The 16,784-nt window shown below is 50.5% G+C and overlaps 1 protein-coding gene across 3 annotated transcripts in view; it reads right to left on the bottom strand.

Moving 5' to 3' along the window:
- Positions 1-8,097, bottom strand: part of DTX2 (deltex E3 ubiquitin ligase 2) — a 35,301-nt gene extending 27,204 nt beyond the window's left edge. For 2 of the 3 annotated variants that reach the window (XM_021700363.1, XM_021700366.1), the window contains exons 1-2: positions 7,998-8,097; positions 6,680-6,844 (exon numbers count right to left, since the gene is read on the bottom strand). The gene's annotated coding sequence lies outside the window, so the exon portion shown is untranslated. Of the gene's footprint in view, positions 1-6,026; positions 6,081-6,679; positions 6,845-7,997 lie in introns of those variants that run through there. The other variant, XM_021700365.1, reaches the window with a different exon arrangement.
- Between the last annotated feature and the right edge of the window lie 8,687 nt (positions 8,098-16,784).

Genomic DNA, 16,784 nt, shown 5'->3' with positions numbered 1-16,784 from the left:
AGGGGGAAAAAAGGCTGCAAGGAACAACTCTGAAATGTTTTTTTTTTTTTTTAGGATTTTATTTATTTATTTGACAGAGAGAGACAGTGAGAGAGGGAACACAAGCAGGGGGAGTGGGAGAGGGAGAAGCAGGCTTCCCGCGGAACAGGGAGCCCAATGCGGGGCTCGATCCCAGGACCCTGGGATCATGACCTGAGCCGAAGGCAGACGCTTAACCGACTGAGCCACCCAGGCGCCCCACAACTCTGAAATGTTAACAGGAGTGATGGAGTTACGGTTCTGTTTTGTATACCTCTTTCTGTACCTGCAGATGTTCCACAATGGTCATACTACTTCTTAGGATGAGCCCAAAGTTACATTTTTAAAAATATCAACAACTTCGACCATGAGAAAAACCTTCCTGCTTTCCTTCGCATTCTCTTGTGGGATTTACCTGCAAATCCTGCCCACAGCGCTGTGCTGTGGGGCACAGAGGATTGCTGCTGTCCTACCAGGGAGGCATTTTCACACAAAAGAAAAAAGTTACATGTGTCCCAGAGTCTTTCTATCCGCAGAGGATTTAGAAGAGCTTTAGAACAAGATCTGAGCTGGCACAAGAATCTGAGTGCAAATCATCTTGCCTAACTGTGGGCCTCCGGGTGCGGGAACCACAGAAGCGGATCCCATGAAGGTTGCGGTCTCTGGGAAGAGGTCCCGGAGTGTGGTTTCTAAGGCGGTGCTCAGACTGTGATCATCACCTTACCAACACGTGAGGACCCTGTTTCATCCCTCCAAAGCCTACTGAAATAAGTACTGGCTTCGTGCATGCCTGGGCTCAGCGGTTCACCCTTCAGTCCACGCAGGGACAGGGACCGGCCCCCACCCTCCATCGTCCCAAGGGGAGATGGAGACAGCGGTCAGAAGGTGCGCGCGCGCGCGCACACACACACACACGTGCAAGTACACTCCACCCTCGTGACTTTGGAACAATCACCATCCCTTCTGTAGGCTCTACCACTCAGGCAGTTGGATGGATTTTCCGGCCCCTGATGATTACCAGAACCTATTTGCAAATGGGATCGCAGGCTGCTCACTGGTATGTAAAACGCAGGAACGTGCTCTTTCTGACAAAAAAATGGCCTCCGTGCCAACTTCTCCAGAAGCCCAGGATGCTGTTCTGCAGAGCGCAAGAGTTCTGAGGAGCATGGATGGGAACCCAGTGAGCCCAGGCTTATTTCCTAAGCCACCTCTCCTTTGGGGCCTTTCCAAGAAGCTCGGCCTGAAACTCCACACCCACCAGCTGACACGAGGAGCGTGACCTTCCAAGACCTCAGGACAGCACAGCCAGCCACCCTGGCCCTGGCAGGAAGCCTTCCCACAGACCCGGCAAAGGCCAATCCTGCATACAAACATGGCAAAGAAATGTCCTACCTGACCAGAAATGTTGTTTTTAATGCAAATTTAAAACAATGGAACATTATTTTTTTGCCTATCAAAATAATTTAAAAAATAAAATAAAAAAACAAAGCTTAATTTCAATACTTGGTGCTGGCAGGAGTATATGGAGTCCTCCTACCCCTGGGAAGGATAAACCCTTTCCAGAAAGATGTGGTAATATGTACGGAGTGGTTTAGAAATGTTTACTTGCTTTGACCCAATAATTTACCTAAGGAGATAGACATAAAGATATCTGCCACAGCACTATTTTGACCCGGTAAGAGAAGCATAGAGGAAACTCAACAGAAACCTACAGAAGTGTTCACACCAGCTGCCTTTTGACTACAGAAACCGTAGGAGGCCTCTGGTTCGACCTCCTTACCTACCTGAACTCTTCACATTTTCTAAAGTGAAAAAGTATTATTTCCATTATCAGCAACACATCTCTTTAAAATGCCCAGCACTTTTAAAAGACCATAAACCCAAACCAAACCACCACTGTCACTTAGCATCATGACTTTAAATGGCTGCTAACTACCCCAGTGTGGTTTTGCAAACAACAGACCTCCTCAAAGTACCATGGCACCTCTTTGCCAAGACACATCCCCATCTCTGAGTCCCAAGAAAAGGCATAAAACAGACCATCCATGCACCTGAACTATAGGCAGGCACTGCAAGATGGGGCTTCTGTCTCGAAAAGAGATGGCTCAAGCTAGTGCCACCCAGAACTTACCAGGTTTCTGAGAGATGGAAGGACACTCATACATGATCTGTCCCCTACACACGGGGCTGCTGGAAGGGAAGGGACAACTCCTCTTCTAGTGGGTGCCCGCCTGAGCCCTCCAGGGGCAGGTCAGAGCAGAACCTTCCAAACAGGGCTCAGTAGGCCACAGGGTGGGGCCCTGTAGTTGAGTGTTCAACTCTTGATTTCAGCTCCGGTCATGATCTCAGGGTCATGAGATCGTGCCCCACCTCAGGCTCTGTGCTGAAGCAGGGGCGGGAGGGGGCCTGCTTGGGATTCTCTCTCTCCCTTGGCCCCTTCCCCCTGCTCATGCTCACCCTCTCAATAAATAAATAAATAAATAAATAGCCAGCAAGCCAGAGGATGGCCAGGGGGCAGGCCCTAGCAATCTTTGATTCCCTGTAGGCAACCTCCTCCACCAGCACCAAGAACCGCTATGTTGCTCCTTCTCTGCCAGAAGCAACGTGCCCTGGTCCCCAGGCCTCCCCAGGGGGTCAAAATGGGGGAGCAGTGGAAGCAGTAACAGCGATGGCCACCAACCTAGGGCTTATAAGGCACCACGCACTGAGCACCTTCCACAGGTTCTTTTTTTTTTTTTTAAGATTTTATTTATTTATTCATGAGAGACAGAGAGACAGACAGAGGGAGAAGCAGGCTCCCCGTGGAGTAGGGAGCCCGATGCGGGACTCGATCCCAGGACCCTGGAATCATGACCTGAGCCGAAGGCAGACGCTTAACCAACTGAGCCACCCAGGCATCCCTTCCACAGGTTCTTAAATGTTTAAGCCTCACAGTCCTGGGCGCAGGTCTTCGCCTGACTTTACAGATGAGGACAGGAGGCAAAAGATAAGCAACCTGCCCAAGATTCCACAGGTCTTTTTTTTTTTTTTTTTTTAAGATTTTATTTATTTATTTGACAGAGAGAGATACTGCCAGAGAGGGAACACAAGCAGGGGGAGTGGGAGAGGGAGAAGCAGGCTTCCGGCTGAGCAGGGAGCCTGATGCGGGGCTCGATCCCAGGACCCTGGGATCATGACCTGAGCCGAAGGCTGATGCTTAACAACTGGGCCACCCAGGCGCCCCAAAAATCCACAGGTCTAAGGAAACCCAAATCTGTTTCCAGAGTCCAAGACAGAAGGGGTATGCTGATGCTGGACACATCGGCCTGCCGCCTAGGTTTTTCCTGGCCAACACAGTTTTTAGGTTTTTTTTTCTTTTTTTAACTGAGCTGTTGTTTAAAAATTGGAATATTCACCATTAAAAAAAAATCCAGGTTTCCAGCTTCTGGAAAGCAGAAAAATTGGCAACATTTGCAGCGCTGACCGAGATTCATTAACCAACCAGCAACAACTAGTTGAACCACTGTGGTGGCTGGGACACATTCGTCAGGTTACCACAGTTACCACGACTCCCCTGGCAGGAGTCAGCAAACTTTTCCTCTAAGGGGACAAAAGAGCACATATTTTAGGCTTTGCAGAACATAGGGCGTCTGCAGCATCTACGCAACTCTGCCACGGAGAGTGTGAAAACAGCCACAGACGACGTGCAAACTAACTGGAGTGGTTAGTCTACAGCTCCCCCAACAGCCGTCACCACGCTCCCACCATCCTGGAACTACTTCTCTGCGAGAAATACTTCTCTGAATCCATTTCTCTTTCAAAACGTAGGGAAGTGCCTCTGCCCTCGGCAGATACCCACAGGCAGAAGTGGCCACTCCTAACAATCAATGTCCACATAACATCTGAGTGCAATTATCTACCTGGCCCTCCACGAGGGCACAGGCTCCTTAGAGGCAAGGACTGAGGTCAGGAAAAGATGTTTTAAACAAGACATAGAACACTGACTATAAAAAACAACATCAACAACAAACAACAACAACAAACAAAATTTCACTATGTTAAAATTAAGAATGGTTCAACAAAAGATGTCTTAAATAGAGTACAAGCTAGAAGAAAATATTCACAATATGAACAAAGGATCAAAATCAAGAATCTATAAAGCAGTCTTACAATCAGTAAATAATAAAACGTTGGCAAAAATCATGAACAAATATTTCACAGGAAACATGCCAATGAGCTTATGAAGAGACATTCAATGTCAGGGCTCAGGAACACAGAAATCACGACCCCAATGATCCCATTTTATACCCATTCAATCGGCAAAAATAAAGTCTGCCTATAGTGAGTGATGGCAAGAATGTGGAGCAGCTAAGTCCCATCCACCGGTACAACCACTTCAGAAAACAGTCTGGCTAGATCTATGAAAGCAGCACCTTTATTTACCCTATAACCCAGCAAAATATCACCCCTAAGTTCATACCCAAGAAAACCTCTTGCACATGTGCTGCAGATGTGTATGGAAATGTCCAGAGCAGCACATTTTCAACCGCAGAAATCTGGAAACAACTAAGTGCCCATCAGTGGAAGATTAGATGCATGAACTGTGGCGTGTTCACTCCACAGATTATTCAGCAGTGAAAACAAATGAACCAGATGACATGCAATAATACGGATAAATCTTAGCAATATTTTTTTACTTTCCTTAGAAACACATAGGTACAATAAAACTACATGAAAGTGAGGGGATAATGGTTATCTCAGGATGGGGAGAAAGATCAAACGATTACACGTATACTTTCCTTTCAAGCTTTTGTTTTGGGTGACTGGAATGCAGGAGCTTGCGACATTCATTAAAAACCACTTAGGCAATAAATAAAAGCAAGCCACGCATGAACAGTGATGAGTGTGTATTAACCTAGCTCTGTGTTTACCCGAGGTAAACATTAAAACAAACACATCTTACCCCAAGCGCCAAGCACTAGCCCTGGCACATGGTTTCTGTGGGGCCCACGGCCCCATTCCTGCTGGTTTCTTCGGCACCTTCCGTATGTTTGAATCCAGACTCACCTTCCTTCCTAATTCTGCTTCCCCCGTGGATGCCCTGGCCCAAGGCACTTAGGAGAAAAACCTGGGTTTCTAGCTCTTCACCACCTTCCCCCCACAGCGACGCAGCTGCCATGGCTCACTTTCTCCTCCCTCCTCACCTCCTCAGACCCGCTGCCAGCATCCGCTTGGGACCTTTGTGCCTCTCTGACCCTGGTAAGTGTTCTCTTCCAACTGGCTTCTCCAACTCTGTTTCTCCTGGTCCACCCGAGAGGCACGTGCAAGATTGAGCCTCCCGAAGTATAGTTCCCGAATACACTTCAAGTTCCTTGGGTTGACACTGAAAACCCATCACAGTCTGGTCCCTCCCTATCAACAGAATTTGCCAGCGCACTTGCCTTCAATACCTTCTTTTCCTCTATGCCTCCCCTTCCCCGGCCCATACCCAAGAGTTTAAGCGACAACTGCTCCCCCCATATACATCCAGTTTTCCCACCTCCATGCCCCGGCTCCATGCAGAATCCCACCCACCTCGCCACATATCCTCACCTTACCCATACTTTCAAGACCCAGTTTAAACAGCACCTCCATGATGCCTCAAGGTGCCCAACTGAAAGAAAACACCCTCTTAGCAACTTCCACAGCCCTTGCCTGCCCTTTACAGTTCTCTGTGTCCATTCTATCTCTTCAAGGAGGCCATGAGCAAACTGGTGACAACAATCTCATGTCTAACCCCCACCCCCATCAGAAACTGGTGTGGTGTAAGGAAATAAGTCACAAAGAGCATAATCCCGTCTAATCCATCCCATACTTCCAGCCAGTGTGCTCGTTTAAAATGCCCTCCTGGAATTCTTCTGCTAAAATCCTGCTCCCCAGAGCCTTGGCATGGCCCACAAAACCCTCCAAACGCAGCCCTCTGCCTACCTCACCAGCCTCCTCTACCCCACACCCATCCCTTGCTGCCCCGGTCACCCAGAGCTACTTACAGTGGCCCAGGCGCACCAGGTAACTTCTGGACTCTGCAGATGCCGACTCCTCTGCCCGGCTTCTCCCCTCCTTTTCAAGTCCTACCCCTTCACAACTCACCTTAGTTATCCTCTTCCAGAAGCTTGCTGACCCGCCCTCCGCCCCCTTCCTGCACAAATGGGGTTGGGGGGCAGGGGGCTGGGGCTCTGCCCTGTGATCCCTCCCGCCTCAAAACATAGCACACCGACAATGCCTTGCCACTATCTGTGGTTTGTCTGTCTGTTCCACCAAATGATGAGCTCCCAGGTGACAGAGCTCTTGTCGCTCATCAGGGTGCCCCACCACTGAGCACGGGGCTTGACACAAAGAAGGCACCCAGTTTTGTTCGTGCAACGAAAGAAATAAAAATTCCCAGTTCAGATGCCGAAATCATGACTTGTGTCCTTCACCGCGTAAAGCATGCCTTAAGTGGAAAGCATCCTCTAAGACTGGTTAAACAGGAGAAGCCCTTGACAAGAAAGCACTTGACTCTATTTGAGACAGTTGGCAATCAACAATCGACTCCCAAGGCTGACTTTCATTCCGGAGACCTTAAATTCCACGCTCCCCAGTCTCCACCTCCGCTGAAAACCAGGTCCAGAAGGCAGCAATGAGAAGTCCCTGTGGCTCTTACCTTTTCCCTCTGGAGAGCTGGCACAAACTGTCCCTTCTTGACGGAGACACTAGATCCTTAGGAGGAATGACTTGTTTGAGTTCCCATCTTGATATAAAACGCAAACAACAAAAATGGAGCAAATCGGAAAGCCTTGTTGACTCAGCAACGCAAATTCCAGGGCACCTTCACCAACAAGGAAAAAGATGATCAGGTTTTAAATGGAGAAACAGCGGTCAGTGAAAACGAATGCACAGATGTCGGGTCTGTGCACTGCGGCTGGGGACTGGAAATCACCAGATTTATTTTCCAACAGCCTGGGCAGGGCAGAAGGTACAACAGTCACCCTCTACCCGCTCAATAATCAAGGGGATGGTGGGAGGAAAAAAACAAACAAACACTTCAGCTCTTTCATGGAAAGGCCTAACCGGACTTCATAAGCCAGTCTGCAGTGTAAGTAACCACGAAAATTAGCACACCAGAGAGGGTAAAAGTTTGGCCAAGGTCACACAGCAAATGAACAAGAGGCCTAGTTATAGTTACCCGGATGGTAAAGCCTGATTTTGGCGACCAGAAAGTCCACCTTATAGAACTCTAGAGGAGTTAGGATGGCAGGCAGAAATATTCTGAGTTAATTCTTAACGTCCAAGCGCCTGTGCACACACTATTTCCATTGTTACTGGCACGTAGAGAAGTGGAACCAGGCTGGCTTGAGGGGGAGGGGGGGTACGAAAGAACAGCTTCAGAAAAGAGCGTCTTCTAAATCCTCTTCAACATACATTATGCACCCCTCAAAAGTAACACAGGGCCCCAGGAAACAGGAGTTTCCTGGAGGGCGACCCCTACTTGAGGCGAGGGAAGCAGAGTTAGGGGACAAACTCTTTAAAGTACAGCCCCGGGCTCCAGCGAGTCGTCCACCTGAAGGCAGAGCCCAGCCGAATCCACACCCCGAACCACAGAGCCCGGTGGCAATATCCCCGCCGCCTCGTCCCGGTCCTGCGGGAACGGGTACCCTCCTCGCGACCGCCCCAAACTCCCAGGGTCTGCGCCCCTCCCCCTGCTAGCCCTTCGGCTTGCACCCGGCGTTCACCCTCGCACCCAGTCCTGTCCCAAGCTGCCAGCGCGTCTCATTTCCCCAACTCCCGCCTGCGGCTGCCCCAGCCCGGCGGCCAGTCCTCCCAATCCCCCCGGACCTCACCCCCGGGCTCTTCCCCGGGCCGGCCCAGCCCTCCCTCACTCCCACGCCCGCCCCCTTCCGGTCCCAGCTCGGCTCGGTCTCCCCCGCGTCCCCGGGACCCCAGCCCTGGCGACAGGCAGGTGGCCTGCCCGCCCCTCTCACCGAAGCTGAGGAAGGCGAGGGGGCAGGCTGAAGGCACCGCCGCACTCGGGCTACAGCTCGGGTTCGGCCTGGGCACCGCTCCGACTGAAGCTCCGACTCTGAGGAGGTAGCCAGAGTGAAACTCGGCGTCGCAGCTTCCTAGCACTCCGCTGCGCATGCCCAGGACGCGGGGCCTTCTGGGAAATGTAGTTCCGTGGGTTGGGGGTGGGGCGGGACCCAACCCGACACGCACCTGTTCAGGTGTATCTATTCTTCCTTCTTAGTCCGCTCACTCACTGACTTACTTCTTCATTTACTTGTTTACTTTTAGATCGTGTTTACCCTAACATATGTGGTGCCAGGCCCTGTGCTGGGTACTGGGGATTAAAACGTGAGTCAGAAACGTGGTTTCTCTCCTGCGAGAGCTTCATATCTACTTGGGGAGACAGACACTCAAACACGTAATTACAGTACAGTGGGATAAATGTGAGTTTAAGCACAGGACTTGGAGCACAGAGGGTGTGGTTAATTTGGGGGAGGTGTCAGGGAGACATCACAAAGGGGTCGGACGCCTGAGTTGGATTTTAAAGCACACACAGAGGTTTGCCAGATGGAGTACAGGGAAGCTCTTGCAAAGGAAGAGAGATGTGAAAGTGCTTGATGCATTCAGGAAGCAGTGAAACGTTCCCTGTGGCCAGGGCAGGAGGGTACACGGAGGGGCTGAGGACAGGAGAAAATAGATTAGGGTGGACAACAGGCTGGGTAAGATTATGATTGTCTTTAAATGCCCATGCAAGGAATTTAGGCAATGGGAGCCAGTAGAAAGATTCAAGCAAGGGAATGACAGTCAGCATTGCACTTTAGAAGGATACCCTGTGTGGTAGGTGGAGGATAGGTTTAAAGGACAGAGAAAGGAGTGGGGAGACCAGTTTGGAGGCTGTTGCTGTAGTCCACATAGAAGGCCTGAACCAGGTTGGTGACTACTCTTTTGGGATCACAGACCTCCTTTACAGAGCTAAAGAAAGCTATTCCCGGGCGCCTGGGTGGCTCAGTTGGTTAAGCGACTGCCTTCGGCTCAGGTCATGATCCTGGAGTCCCAGGATCTGGTCCCGCATCGGGCTCCCTGCTCGGCGGGGAGTCTGCTTCTCCCTCTGACCCTCCTCCCTCTCATGCTCTCTGTCTCTCATTCTCTCTCTCTCAAATAAATAAATAAAATCTTTAAAAAAAAAAAAAAAGAAAGCTATTCCCAAAATACGCTCAGATAGAAATGTTCACACACATGTACATGCAGGTCACACATACAATCTTGCACACAGTTTCACAGGGTTCGGAGTTCTCTGAATCTGGGACTCTAGTTGAGTGTCTTTACATAATCTAATGTCACTCATACTTCATCAGGGATTTAAGAAAGAGACACCTCCCACCTCCCCCCATCACTCAGTTTAAAACTTTATTTTATAGAAAAGAAAGCTGAGGCCCAGAGAGGGGGACTAATCAACCCAAAGTTGATGAAGCAGGGGAAGGAGTGCCTGTGGTGGGCCCTCTTCTGAGACCCTAGGCCAGGACTCTTCATGACCTAGAACCTGACTTAGAGGATATAGGCCTTGAGTCTGGAGAGGCGCCAAAGTTAGGTTCTCCCAATGATGCCAGCCTTCTTTCTAGAAATGAAGGGTGACTTTCTAAGCTGTGATTTACACTAGGTAACTGCAGTGGCTACAGATTAGGATGGGGACATTTCCCTTCTTCTCTCAGAATCTCAATATTCTTAGCCAAAACCACCTACAACATTTCTAAAGCACCTAGTATGTGCCAAGCACTTGACATGCATCACCTCACGGTAAATCCCCTCAATGAGGTAGGTACTAACATCATCCCCATTTTTTTTTAAGTAGGCTCCACGCCCAACGTGGGGCTTGAACTCACAACCTTGAGATCAGGAGAGACATGCTATACTGAATGAGCCAGCCAGGTGCCCCCTCATTATCCTCATTTTAAAGATGGGGACACTGAGACAGTTCAAGCAATGCATCTAAGGTCACACAGTGGGGACCTGGCAGAGCTGGTCTTTAAATCAAGGTGGTGTCTAACTCCAGACTTGAGCAGCCCCATATCACTGGCTTTGCTGGGGAGTGGTGGGGGCGGGGAGGGTGGTGCAGATGAAATGGTCTGAAGCATTAGAAAAGCCTTTCAACCTTCAAAAGGTGTTCTCTTAAGTGCTTCCTTTTTCCTCAGTGAAATGCCTGAGTGATAGTTATTGTCCTTAAAATCCCACTGCACTCACACACACCTACAGGCTCAAACAGAACAATGGTGGCAGGCTGGGTTGGAAAGGTTCTGGAACCTAGGCTCTGGAAAGGGGAGGACATCTAAACTCGGAGAGCAGAAGGAGCTGGAGCTCTGAGGGAGGCTTGATGGGGCTGCCCAGGTTGGGGGCCAGTGTGGGAGCCAGGGGGAAGGCCAGGGTGGAGAAGTTTCACAGAGGCGGGAAGTAGGACACAGCCTGGAAGTCTGAGTGCATGGAGTGCCTTCCCATGAGGTAGAAGACACTAGAAAGCGGGGAGGAGGGGATTTCAGTCAACAAGTTGAGTGTGAGGTAGGAAGGCGAGCAAATTCAGACATCTGGGTAGAGATAGGGATTTGGGAGTCACAGGCAACGAGACTGAGATGACCTGGAAAGACCACAGAAGATAAGAAAAGGGGAGTCCAGGGCAAAGGAACACTGACTTTTGAAGAACAGAGGAGATAGAAGTGTCTGGAAAGGAGGCCGGACTGGGGGAGCCCGGGGTGAGCATGGTGGCAGAGAATCAAGAGGAGTGTCCCATGAAGGTGGCGCTCAGTGGTGACAGACACTTCCTAGAGGCCCAACAGACACTTCCTAGAGGTCTGCTGGGAGGGGTGCCTATCCCAGAACCCAGGGCCCCTGCCTCCCAGTTCCGGGCTCTCTCATCTTGCAGTCTTCAGGAAATGCCCCAAAATTCCAACTTCGCTACAGTGAGGCCACTGGTGACCGAAGTGGTTTCCATAGAGAAGCAGGGGCTCGAGCACACAGATGCACATAGATGTCTGTGGTTGTGAAGGTTTTGCAGTCTGGGAGTGCAGACCGCTCTTCCAAGAACCACCTTTGTGTTCCACACATCTGGGCATGGGGCAGAAGAGGGTAAACCCACATGTGTGGAATGAGGCGACTTACATAAGGTTGCCCGTGGCTGTGTGTGCCTGGAAGGACGCTGGTCAACACAGTAACATCTGACGAGCAGGATAGCAGGTGATTTTCACTTTCTTTGTACTCTTCTTGCATCATTTGAGTGTGTCCCAATGAATAGTTTCCTTTTTTATAACCTGAAAAGAAAGACTATTTTTATTTGGGAAAAATAAAGAGTTTTCGTCGTGAAAAGAAGAGAAATAGGGCAGCAGCAAGAAGGAGAATGGCGGGGGGGGAGATGGACTTTAAATTTTTAGGCAGGAGAGAGTGAGTGTGCTGTGTTCTGAGGCTGCAGCAGGACGCCCCTGAGGGAGCTGAAAGGAGGGAAAGAGGATCGGCCACTTGCAAACTGAACTTTAAACCAATGTATGGGGGTGCCTGGGTGGCTCAGCTGATAAGTGTCTGCCTTCGGCTCACGTCATGATCCCAGGGTCCTGGGATCGAGCCCCACATCGGGCTCCCTGCTCAGCGGGAAGCCTGCTTCTCCCTTTCCCACTCCCCCTGCTTGTGTTTCCTCTCTCACTGTCTCTCTCTCTCTCTCAAATAAATAAAATCTTAAATAATAATAAATAAACCAATGTATGTGGCAAAGAATCGGAAGCATCTGCCCAGCAGAAAGGAGCTGGTTAAATGACCTCGGAACACTAGTAGGAAGAATGAGGAAGATTCACAGGAGCTAATGGAACAGTGGCCAAGATCTATCATTAAGTAAAAAAAGAACTTGCACCGGGCGCCTGGGTGGCTCAGCCGATAAGTGTCTGCCTTCGGCTCAGGTCATGATCCCAGGGTCCTGGGATGGAGCCCCGCATCGGGCTCCCTGCTCAGCGGGAAGCCTGCTTCTCCCTCTCCCGCTCCCCCTGCTTGTGTTCCCTCTCTCGCTGTGTCTCTCTCTGTCAAATAAATAAATAAAATCTTTGAAAAAGAAAAAAGGAACTTGCAGAGCATAGAGAATGTGCACCTCTTTGTGTTGTTGGTTTGAAAAATGTGAGTGCCCCCCCACCCATACACACACACACACACACACACACAGTAGGGCGGGTTAGGTATGCCTGGCACGAAGTGCTCCTAGGAGTGAAAGGAACTACCACATCCCTGGCATTGGCCCTCTGTCCTAACAAAATCTTCTGCCCAGAAGGGAAGCTTTGTTGGTTTTTTGTTTTGTTTTTTTTAATGTCTCAAAGGCTGGAGTTTGTGCCGACCTCAGGCCTCAGAAGGCTCCCTAGCAACTGAGAATGAATGACGTGGCCCAAGAAAGAATGTGGCTGTTGGCCAAGGAATGGGGAGCGATGGTGGCCAAAGAAACTTAATTTTTTTCCGAGAAGTCCTTAGACTCCACTCCAGGTGCCAAGGTTTACTGCTTCTGAAGGTTCTGATCCTGGAACTGGCCCCAGCTCACCCGGGAGCAAGAAAAGATCAATGTAAATCTGGGAAAAGGCTAGACCCGGGGGCCCAGCCTCTCCGCTAAGGGGCTCGAGCACTTTCTGATGTTTTGCTTGGAAAGGCAGGATTTTGTTGCTTGGTGCCTCGGCTAATTGGCCTCCATCTGACACTCTGGAGGGATTGTCTGATTAGAAGCCACAGCTGCCTTGCTCATTATTTCTGAGTAATAGACAGCACCTGGCATCTCTGGGCAACGGTGCCCACTCAGGACCCAGGTGTGACCTACACAGCCAACAAAAGCATGATGGCTTTGCAGCCCCTGGAGCAAAGCCCCTAAAAGCGTTATCTTATGTAAGTTCCGGCCCCTTGGAACACGTTTTGAACTGGCTTGTCCTTTTTGCTGGTTCCCTTGCTGCAAGTCTGAAATAACTGATGTGTACTCACAGCTAATTCATCCGAGAAGTTTGTTTTAACACTAGGCAATCTCACTCGACCTATGCCCTCCACCCCAGTTGTTCTCATTGTAAATTAATACTCTGGCATCCTGGTTTGGGATCCGGAGTTGCTCAAGAGAGGGCTCAGTGTGGCGTGTGGACAAGCCAGGTTTCCTAGCCTAAAGGCTAAGGGCAAGAGGCCCCCCGAGAGACAGAGTTATCTTCCTGGTAGTATCCAGCCTCCCCCTGAACCTTAGTTTCATTAGTCCCTAGGAGCTGCTTAGAATCTCTTGCTAAAAATACCTGGTAAATCTAACACCTATCAGGCAAAAGTGTCTCAGACATGGGCAAAAAGATAACTGGATGTCTTCTAGCAACCTTCCAGATTATCTGGTTCCTTAAAAGTCTGCCTTGCCTAGTCTTTGACTAAGGTTTTTTTTCTTTAAAGATTTGAGAGAGGGGCACCTGGGTGGCTCAGTTGGTTGGGCGTCGGCCTTTGGCTCAGGTCATGATCCTGGAGTCCCAGGATTGAGCCCCATGTCGGGCTCCCCACTCAGTGGGGAGTCTGCTCCTCCCTCCCCCCCTCCCCACTTGTGTTCTCTCTCACTCTCTCAAATAAAATCTTTAAAAAAACAAAGATTTGAGAGAGAGAGAGCACGGGGAGGGGGCGGGAGGAGAAGGGGAGAGGGAGAGGGAGAAGCAGACTCTCTGCTCCAGAAGGGAGCCGAACTCAAGGCTTGATCCCAGGACCCCGATATCACCACCCGAGCCAAAGGCAGACTCTTATCCGATTGAGCCACCCAGGCACCCTTAACATATTTTGCAATTCTGTATATTGTAGAAAGCCAGTAGTAATGCAAATGATTGCAAGGATTCCCGTCTGTCTGTGGAGATGAAATTGATTTCTGCCCTTTGGAGGAAGCCAAGTTTGCATCTATCAGCAAATTCATTTCTGCATTCCTGATTACCTTTATGTAAGTCTTCGGATTCTCCTTTGAACCAGTTCTAACATCCTGCGGTTTCCCTCAAGGAAGGAGTTACAACAAGACCTTTGACACATTTTCATTTGTATTTGGGCGATCATGATTTTACTCCCCCAGCCCCGCATTGTCCTTTCTAACCACCGCCTCTCCTTTTTTCCCTTGGCCACCAGGAAGCACAAAGGCAAAGTTTTAAACCCACGAAATGTTGATCCACCAAGAGTTTCATAGCATGTAATAGGAAGCTGCCCCAAACACCAGGGAAACAGGTGGCTGTAAGCAATGGAAATCCAGACAACCCTCAGCTGCTGGCTATCTCCCTCACTTCCCCCAAACTTCCAGTGGAGTCTAGAAGGCAGGGCCTTCTGCCCTCACTGCTGGAGGTGGCCTCTCTGGCCCTTCCCAAGGAGGCCAGCTTCGCGCAGGGCAGAGGCCCGTCTGGAACCGGCTGGGGCTGACATCCAGGGTCACATTCTAGTCACACTTCCTCCCCACACCAGATACAGCCACTTCCTGTTCCCGCTGAAGACAGAAGTTGAATGAGAGGAGTTCCCAGGATGTTGCAAGCCCCCGAAAGAGGAGGGCAGATAACAGGATGGGTGGTTGTTGCGGGGACAGTCCCTGCGGCGTGTCCTGGAAGTAGCCGTAACTTATGGAGCGCTTCTGTCCCCACACACGAGGGTGGTGGGGAGTGAAAATTCTCTCTCCTCCAGAAAGTCTCTCTGGCTAAAGAATTTTGTCACCAGCTAGACCCCTGAGCGGAAACCTCACACCTGTGATGGACCACGGAGTGACCTCTGGAATGATCCACAATCACTTTTACCTCATTAGAGCACTAAAATCTCCACCCAGCCTCATTTATGTAACTTACAAGGTAGGTCTAAGCATGTTTCCTTCGGGCACATGCACCACCTTATGCCCACCTCTGCATAGGAAGACAAGGCTTCCTCATCTAGTCATCCTACCCCTAAACAAAAGGAACCCGTCCAACCCTCTCTTTATCGGTCACTGCGTATTGGAAGCCATTCCCCGTGATCTCCGTATTTGCTCCACCTGGTGCGGTTTGACTTCCCGAGGTGCGAACTCACATGGGTAAATTACAGGTTGACGTGAGACGGATTAACAGGACAAAAATCAGATCGAATTTTGTGGGTCATGAACCGTTCATGTATGTGCGGTTCCCAAAGACAAAGCTGACATGAAGTATATAGGCCATCCTGAGCTAAGGAAGGGGGTAGGCCATGTAAGGCAATTCAAAAGGCAAGAATCACAGATGTTTGGGGACTCCTGGGTCGCTCAGTAGGTTAAGCATCTGCCTTCTGCTCAGGTCATGATCCCAGGGTCCTGGGATCGAGTCCAGCACCGGGCTCCTTGCTAAGTGGGGAGCCTGATTCTCCCTCTGCCTGCCGCTTCCCCTGCTTGTGCTGACAAAAATTTAAAAAAAAAAAAAAAATCAGATGTTTGCCCCCCCGCCCCTTGGATCACTCAGATAAAATTGGTGGCAAAAACTCCCATTCTGGGAAAGACACTCTCCCCCCAAATTAATACTTCTAGTTAAGGGAGGGGCAAAAATTTCTCTTGAGCTGTTGGGTCTCCGTTGGCATGTGGCCTACCTTGAGCTGTAGGCCGAGCCACACACTTCGGGGAGACTTGTCCTAAGCCCCCTCATTGGACCCCAAGTACCGCGTTACTCCTCCCAAGAACCCTGAAGAGTGGAGAACTCCATCTGAAAGGTGATGATGCTGAGGAGGAAACAGGCTCGGTGAGTAGAGCTGGGTGGGATGAGACACAGGCCCTCTGGCCCCCCGAGGCCTGCTGCGTGAGCCAGGCGGCCATCAAGCACTCCACTCAGTCTCTGGACAGCATACCTCACAGATGGGGGGAACTGCCAGGCCAGCAGAGGCAGGGAGCCAGGCTGATTCTGCCTCCAGGCCATGTTCTGCTGTTCCTCTGGGTCTTCTTGACACAGACTGTCCATTCCGTGGCTCCTTTTCACATTGTTAATGACTCACTGGTAGGAGGCCTCCATCCCTCCCTACCCACCCCATCTCTTCTAGGCACCCAGGCCCTCCATTCTTCCAGGAGAAAGTGTTCTCTCTTCCTCTCCTCCCTCCACACCCACCTTTCCCCTTTTGTCCAGCCAGGACCTGCTGGTTCTTCAAGGATTTGCTCCAAGATCACCAGCTCCAGGAAGCCCACCCCTCCTATCTCCAGCCTTTTACTCCCTCCCACAGCATAGCCGGACCTGCTTGGCGGGGGGGGGGGGGGGGGGTCGCAGGGAGAGGGTGGGGTGATTCCTTCTTGCTGCAAATCCCCTGGCCCAGGGCACCTTAACACACCTGAATCACCTGGAGATTTTAAAATGCAGATTAGAGCTGGGATGGGGCCCCAAATTCTGCCTTTCCACAAGTCCCCAGGTGATGCTAATAGTGTTCACAGACCACCCTTAGAGGGGCAAGAACCGAGGCAGACCCAGAATCACAAAACCTTGCTCTGGATGTACTTAAAGAATTTTATTTGACAAAGCGCAAGAGAGCGCAAGCAGGGGGAGCGGCAGAGGGAGAGGAAGAAGGCTCCTCACGGAGCAGGGAGCCTGATGCGGGGCTTGATCCCAGAACGCTGAGATCATGACCTGAGCCGAAGGCAGACATTTAACTGAGCCATCCAGGCGCCCCCTGAATGTACTTTAGACATTTGTCTCTAGGCCTCTGTCAACACATCCAAGCCTCTGCCCTCAGCCAGGCCCCAGGCTGCAGGGAGGGAGCCATTCCAGATGCAACAATTAAGCTCCTTCTGGTTCCAATCCCATTTA

The sequence above is a fragment of the Neomonachus schauinslandi genome, chromosome 5, assembly GCF_002201575.2.
Source record: "Neomonachus schauinslandi chromosome 5, ASM220157v2, whole genome shotgun sequence".
Classification (NCBI taxonomy): domain Eukaryota; kingdom Metazoa; phylum Chordata; class Mammalia; order Carnivora; family Phocidae; genus Neomonachus; species Neomonachus schauinslandi.
The sequence above is the reverse complement of the archived record's forward strand: the minus strand, read 5'-3'. Positions and strand labels throughout refer to the sequence as shown.